This window comes from Macaca nemestrina, chromosome 6, assembly GCF_043159975.1.
Source record: "Macaca nemestrina isolate mMacNem1 chromosome 6, mMacNem.hap1, whole genome shotgun sequence".
NCBI lineage: Eukaryota > Metazoa > Chordata > Mammalia > Primates > Cercopithecidae > Macaca > Macaca nemestrina.
The window spans coordinates 82,913,620-82,921,381 of record NC_092130.1 but is presented as its reverse complement, the minus strand read 5'-3'; the positions used below and the strand labels follow the sequence as shown (position 1 = coordinate 82,921,381).

The 7,762-nt window shown below is 45.3% G+C and overlaps 1 pseudogene; it reads left to right on the top strand.

The window, feature by feature from the left end:
- The first annotated feature begins 3,603 nt into the window (after positions 1-3,603).
- LOC105471035 (elongation factor 2 pseudogene) lies at positions 3,604-6,756 on the top strand (annotated as a pseudogene).
- Positions 6,757-7,762: the final 1,006 nt, after the last annotated feature.

The following is a 7,762-nucleotide window of genomic DNA, read 5'->3' as shown; positions in this document are numbered from 1 at the left end:
GCCTCAGGCCAGTTCCCTGGATTTTCACAGATTGAAAGGCATTCAGTACAAAGCCATCTGAGTGTGTTTTGATGAGGACTTAGAACATTATAAACATCATTATCCTTGCTTTTCCCTGGAGACTAGGACACAGAGTTTTAACTGATGAGGGCTGAAAAGTACCTGTAAAGTCTTGGGATTTAGATGTTCTGTTATTTTCCTGGTAGCTAGATATTGATCACTACTGGTTTCTTCAGCTCACTTTTGATATTCTCATTTCTGAATCAATCTCATCAGTAATCCCTATAGCAGTACCCTACAACAACAAGGTCCCATCCTATAAGCGTAAGTCCCCCCACAATCTTTCAATATGCTTTTTTTTTTTTTTTTTTTAGTCTAGTCAGCAAATTCCCAATTCAAGAGTGTACTCCCATACCTATCTTTCATTCTTTTAGTGCATTGGTCTTCCTTTGTCTTTATTTTCTCCTCTGAAAATCCTGCTTGGGTTAGTAACATGGCTGCAAAAACTAATAAATAGGCTTATCAAATGACAGATAATTGCTAATAAGAATCGCCTAATAAAATATACATTGTTAGTAACACAGAATACCAGTACGGCTATGTCACAAAGCAATGAAAAACAGAGACCGAGTATAAAGGGGCTGTCAAGGTTAAGATTGCTTCTGCGTCAGCACCTAATTGGTTAATGGAAGCAGCAGTGGAGAGTGTGCAAAAGCATCCAAGGCTGAGGATAAGCCAGAGGGGAACTGAGACACAGCAGATGGATTTCCTGCTTATGGGTCAGGGCTGAATTGAAATTGTGACTGCAGGACGGACCGGTTTTTATTATAATATTCATCTCCCTCTAAAATCTGGTGAGCAGCTTCCCTGCTGACTCAATAATGCCTATTGCTGAACATCTGCAGTTATACAAAGGACGATTACTGTTGGCTGAAAGCTTTCTTATAGAGGATACTTCTTTAGAAAAGAAAGTAGCAGCCTTTACCTGCAGTGGGGTGGGGATACACTACAGATATTTAACTCAGCATTTTCATAGTACAGCATATTCAGGTGTAACTTGTTTAATTATTTCTTGAATGGCTTTGAGATTTGTATTTCTGAGGTCTTTGTTCTGTAGAACATGCCAATACTTCTCTCTCTGTCTTTCTTATACATTAAGTCATTATTTTGTCCTACTATCAGACTGAAGATTGTAAAAGTGTCATTTCCTTTCAGAAAGTTCTTTTTTACAATCAAGATTATTAACTTCATATATTAATGCTTTTAAAAAAGAATAAAAGTTTTATTTTCTAACAAGTAATACTGCACTTTTTCAGAAGACATGTGCTATAAAGAAACTTGTTAGGGAAAGATTGCAAAGAATATACACATTTAAATTGAGCAAGTGCTGGCCTTTCACGTAAGGAGAGAGATCCCACCTGCAACTAGCTTTTAAAAGACACAATGCAGAAACTACACCATTACAATTCCAAGAAAATTTTCATAGGAAAAATAAATATCCATAAATCTCAAAATGTATTTCATAGATTTCATGCTAAGAGCACAATTATAGGTATCTCTAGAGGCTAAAATATTTTAAAGGCCACAAATCCCTAGTTATTCTATTCTCTTGTGCTTATTTAATATTTTCAAAGATATTATCTCCTGTCAGGTAATGAGATCTCTCCCCTTAGTTAATCTTTTCTTTCTTTCCATGAAATAAATTGGTATTTGTGTGTGGTTGGCAGAAATAGGGCAGTGACAGGATTGAGAAAAATCCAGATAAGAAACCTGGTGCAGCCAGTGTTACATGCCTCTTGGCAGATCAACCAAAATAGCCAAGCAGGTGAAGCCCTTTGATTGGCCTACCTGGGTGGCATGCCCACCACAAGTTCCAGAGGAACCAGTCCATCCAGTTGGGTTCTGATGGCAAACGTGTCAGGAGAGAGGGGTCAGAAAGTTGGGGCTTGGGGGTGTGAAGGATGTTCAGTGATCATTTGTGACTCTCATGGGTATTCTGGTCTTTCTCAAATGTCAGTGTTTCTATAACCTAACAGCTCATCCTTTTAGAGCCCTTACTGTATGCTATGCATTGTTCTAAGTACTTCATGTATGTATTATCTCTTTAAATCTAATGATGAGAATGGGTTCTCATTTTTCACTCTCACTATATATACGCACACACATAAACACATCTGCATATGTGTTATGCATATATGTTGTGTCTGTGTGTGTTAGCTTTTGATTTTTTTTAATCAAGGAGGTTTACATCCCATCTCCTTTGACAGCCCTTTTCTGTGAAACTGCACAGTGCTTGCTCTTGCAATGTAATGAGATGTTAGGGACTCACCAGGCCATGTCTGTTTACAGTCATGTTACATTTTGTGCTTGTCACATTGCTGCATTTTAAACTATTTGAAGGTGGAGATAATTTCTTACACATTTTGTTGTGCCACATGGTTCACACAGCCTGGCACAGAGCACATGCTCATCTCTTTGCTGAGGAGTTAGAACCTGACTGCAGCTTTGAACAGAGTAGGATTGTGGTTGGCAGAGTTCAATGGATTTATTTATCTCCAAGATCATATTTTATATTTTGCTCTGTCAAATCACGATATCTTCTCAAGGTGAAAATTCCAATAACTACTGAATATATAAATGTGGCTAGAAACTGGAAAATGAGATGATGTAGATAATTAGACATTTATTCAGGGAGAAGATGGCTACATTGATTTTCCCCTGAAAATTGGCTTTACTTCTCTTTATAATGAAAAACTAACATACTGCTTTTGTAAAAATATGACCTATTTCCTTTATTTGTAACTTTAAAAAGCAAATTCTACCAATTTCAGTGTAATCATTACTGACTCATAAATCACTTGAGAAAAACGGACTTTGAACATTTCCTGTTTTGCAAATGAGGAAACTGAAACCCAGGCATGTTAAGTGGTTGGGCCAAAGTCACACATCACATTACTAGCTGAGACACTTTGACTTAGAATACATATTTTAATCCAATAAATATTCAGGGTCTAGGAGATACCTTGCTCCTGGTAGGAACTCAATAAATATTGGTTGGGAGAGTAGATTATTCTGACTGGGTACTGACCAATCAGAACAGAAGTTGCCCTTAACAACTAGTGCGGCCATAGTGGTGCATATTGACAAAGTGTCGGCCCTGAAAGCCATGAATTAACCACTGTGCCTGCACCAAGTAGGCAGATGGTCAGAGCTGAGGGTTCATTTACTTCATCCCCTTCTTTTTCTAGATGTGTCCCAAGCCACACATTCAAATCAAGAAGTGGAAGTCAGCTTGTGAGTTCCTGGTGGATAGTGCTTTCCACCACATCAATTCTAAATGTGTGGATAGAAATGACATGAGGTTATAGTAGAAAGACAGTAACTTGGTTCTTGGTAACTAAATGTTTCTATAATGAGGCAGAGGCAAGGTAACCCTTAGGGAGAATCATTAGAAGTGTTTAGCTTTATTTAGGAGACAAGAGTAAAGCTGAAACTCAAATGAGAAAGTAAGAAGTCAAGAAACCATAGAGATCGTGAAAGTCTATGAGTAAAATGCATCATTGAAAGTGATACATACGCTCTTCTGCCGTCGTCGTCCTCACCATCCTCGGCGCAACTCGCTTCATTCGTTTCTACCTGGGAGAATCCACCGCCATCCGCCACCATGGTGAACTTCATGGTAGAACAGATCCACGCCATCATGGACAAGAAGGCCAATATCCACAACATGTCTGTCATCGCCCACGTGGACCACGGCAAGTCCACACTGACAGACTCCCTGGTGTGCAAGGCGGGCATCATCGCCTCGGCCCGGGCCGGGGAGACACGCTTCACTGACACCCGGAAGGATGAGCAGGAGCGTTGCATCACCATCAAGTCAACTGCCATCTCTCTCTTCTACGAGCTCTCGGAGAATGACTTGAACTTCATCAAGCAGAGCAAGGACGGCGCCGGCTTCCTCATTAACCTCATCAACTCCCCCGGGCACGTCGACTTCTCCTCGGAGGTGACGGCTGCCCTCCGAGTCACTGATGGTGCATTGGTTGTGGTGGACTGCGTGTCAGGCGTGTGTGTGCAGACGGAGACAGTGCTGCGGCAGGCCATTGCGGAGCGCATCAAGCCTGTGCTGATGATGAACAAGGTGGACCGTGCCCTGCTGGAGCTGCAGCTGGAGCCCGAGGAGCTCTACCAGACCTTCCAGCGCATTGTGGAGAACGTGAACGTCATCATCTCCACCTACGGCGAGGGTGAGAGCGGCTCCATGGGCAACATCATGATCGATCCTGTCCTCGGTACCGTGGGCTTCGGGTCTGGCCTCCATGGGTGGGCCTTCACCCTGAAGCAGTTTGCGGAGATGTACGTGGCCAAGTTTGCTGCCAAAGGGGAGGGCCAGTTGGGGCCTGCCGAGTGGGCCAAGAAAGTGGAGGACATGATGAAGAAGCTGTGGGGTAACAGGTACTTTGACCCAGCCAATGGCAAGTTCAGCAAGTCAGCCACCAGCCCCGATGGGAAGAAGCTGCCACGCACCTTCTGCCAGTTGATCTTGGACCCCATCTTCAAGGTGTTTGATGCCATCATGAATTTCAAGAAAGAGTAGACAGCAAAACTGATAGAGAAACTGGACATCAAACTGGACAGTGAGGACAAGGACAAAAAAGGCAAACCCCTGCTGAAGGCTGTGATGCGCCGCTGGCTGCCCGCCGGAGACGCCTTGTTGCAGATGATCACCATCCATCTGCCCTCCCCTGTGACGGCCCAGAAGTACCACTGCGAGCTCCTGTACGAGGGGCCCCCGGACGACGAGGCTGCCATGGGCATTAAAAGCTGTGACCCCAAAGGCCCCCTTATGATGTATATTTCCAGAATGGTGCCAACCTCTGACAAAGGTCGGTTCTACGCCTTCGGACGAGTCTTCTCGGGGCTGGTCTCCACCGGCCTGAAGGTCAGGATTATGGAAGACCTTCAGGAAGGTCTACACCCCCAGGAAGAAGGAGGACCTCTACCTGAAGCCAATCCAGAGAACAATCTTGATGATGGGCCGCTATGTGGAGCCCATCCAGGATGTGCTTTGTGGGAACATTGTGGGCCTGGTGGGAGTGGACCAGTTCCTGGTGAAGATGGGCACCATCACCACCTTCGAGCATGCACACAACATGCGGGTGATGAAGTTCAGCGTCAGCCCTGTTGTCAGAGTGGCCGTGGAGGCCAAGAACCCGGCTGACCTACCCAAGCTGGTGGAGGGGCTGAAGCGGCTGGCCAAGTCCGACCCCATGGTGCAGTGCATCATTGAGGAGTCAGGAGAGCACATCATCGCGGGCTCCGGTGAGCTGCACCTGGAGATCTGCCTGAAGGACCTGGAGGAGGACCACGCCTGCATCCCCATCAAAAAATCTGACCCGGTCGTCTCCTACCGCGAGACAGTCAGTGAAGAGTCAAACGTGCTCTGCCTCTCCAAGTCCCCCAACAAGCACAACCGACTGTACATGAAGGCGCGGCCCTTCCCCGATGGCCTGGCCGAGGACATCGATTAAGGCGAGGTGTCTGCCCGCCAGGAGCTCAAGCAGCAGGCGCCCTACCTGGCGGAGAAGTACGAGTGGGACGTGGCCGAAGCCCGGAAGATCTGGTGCTTTGGGCCCGACGGCACCGGCCCCAACATCCTTACCGACATCACCAAGGGCCTGCAGTACCTCAACGAGATCAAGGACAGTGTGGTGGCCGGCTTCCAGTGGGCCACCAAGGAGGGTGCGCTGTGTGAGGAGAACATGCGGGGTGTGTGCTTCGACGTCCAGGAAGTGACCCTGCATGCTGACGCCATCCACCGAGGGGGAGGCCAGATCATCCCCACAGCGCGGCGCTGCCTCTACGCCAGCGTGCTGACCGCCCAGCAGCGCCTCAAGGAGCCCATCTACCTTGTGGAGATCCAGTGTCCAGAGCAAGTGGTCGGTGGCATCTACGGAGTTTTGAACAGGAAGCGGGGCCACGTGTTCGAGGAGTCCCAAGTGGCCGGCACCCCCATATTTGTCGTCAAGGCCTACTTGCCTGTCAACGAGTCCTTTGGCTTCACCGCTGACCTGAGGTCCAACACGGGCGGCCAGGCCTTCCCCCAGTGTGTGTTCGACCACTGGCAGATCCTGCCCGGAGACCCCTTTGACAACAGCAGCCTCCCCAGCCAGGTGGTGGCTGAGACCCGCAAACGCAAGGGCCTGAAGGAAGGCATCCCGGCCCTGGACAACTTCCTGGACAAATTGTAGGCGGCCCTTCCTGCAGCACCTGCTGCCCTGGGGATTCGCAGCACCCACAGCACCACGTCCTGGAGACTGTCCCGACACAGCCACGCTGCCCTGAGAGGTTTCCGGGGCCCGCTGCGTGCCATCACTCAACCTTAACACTTGATGCCGTTTCTTTCAATATTTATTTCCAGAGTCTAGAGGCAGCAGACACGACCTCTTAGCAGGGACTTTTACTGGGCTGGTCGGGGAGGGGGAGGTGGGATGGGACACCCAACACTTTTTCCATTTCTTCAGAGGGAAACTCAGATGTCCAAACAAATTTTAACAAACACATTAAGAGGTTTATTTGGGTAAATGGACCGTAGTGGCTTTTGCCCCGGAAAGGGGAAAGGAACAAGCGGGTAGATGATTTCTAGCAGGCAGGAAGTCCTGTGCGGTGTCACCATGAGCACCTCCAGCTGTACTAGTGCCATTGGAATAATAAATTTGATATGGTGGTAAAAAAAAAAAAAAAAAAAAAAAAAAAAAAAAAGAGAAAGTGATACATACGAGAATAATTAAAAGATTTCCTGGAGAGGATTGCTTGGGATTCAAGGTAGGTGAAACAGGTGGGAGCAGAAGATTATAGTTGTAATTGACTCACCAGCCCATATCTTCAATCATATTCTTTGGTTTCAACATTCCAATACCTCTATAGAATTCTAGTTCACTGATGCCTAAAGTAGCAGTGTCCTTGGAAATGATTTAAAAGACATCCTGGATAGAGAAGCATGCTACTAGTTTAACCTTTTTTTCTTAGTTTTGAAAAATAAAATGAGGATTGACCACTCCTACTCAATTATGAACCAGAGTAGTGCTTCTAGAGAGTCAGTTTTATCCTCATTTATCATAGCAAAAAGTCAATAAATGATATATGACAGTTAATAAATCTCGAAATAATGCACAAGATTTTCTTTTAAAATTTAAGGATTATCAGCATTATAACTGAAACAGGAACAATGAGCAGAATTTAAGGGTTTCTCTTTTGCCAGAACAAATAGGGGACAGAAAAAACATTACAAATAGTTATTAATTGCTTTTCAAAATAAACCTTTCTGTACTAAGTTGTTTTTCGTTTGTTTGTTTTCGGCCTGTGTACACACTACTTTAATAAACTTTATAATATGAAAAGGAAAATAAAATTTTTCCAAATTGTTTTCTTTTGGTGAGGGGGAAGGGCAGGGAGGATTCTCTATTAGGAACCAGCAACGTGGATGAAATGGAGGGTTTCTTCAAAGGACGAGGCCGTAGACAATCTTTACAAATGAAAGGCAGGGGTTCAATCTATCAAATTAAGATACATTTGGCTACTTTCCCAATGCCTTCTCTTTCCCTCTAGAGCTACTTAGTGACTCATTCCTACAACAGGGATTTAGTACACATGATGAGTGAAAAATTCCATAATGTTCCCCAAAGCCAAATTCACAACTTTTTCAGTTAGTAAGTTAGGCCATTTTGCTATTTTCTAATTGTTGTAAATAATGACTCAGCTA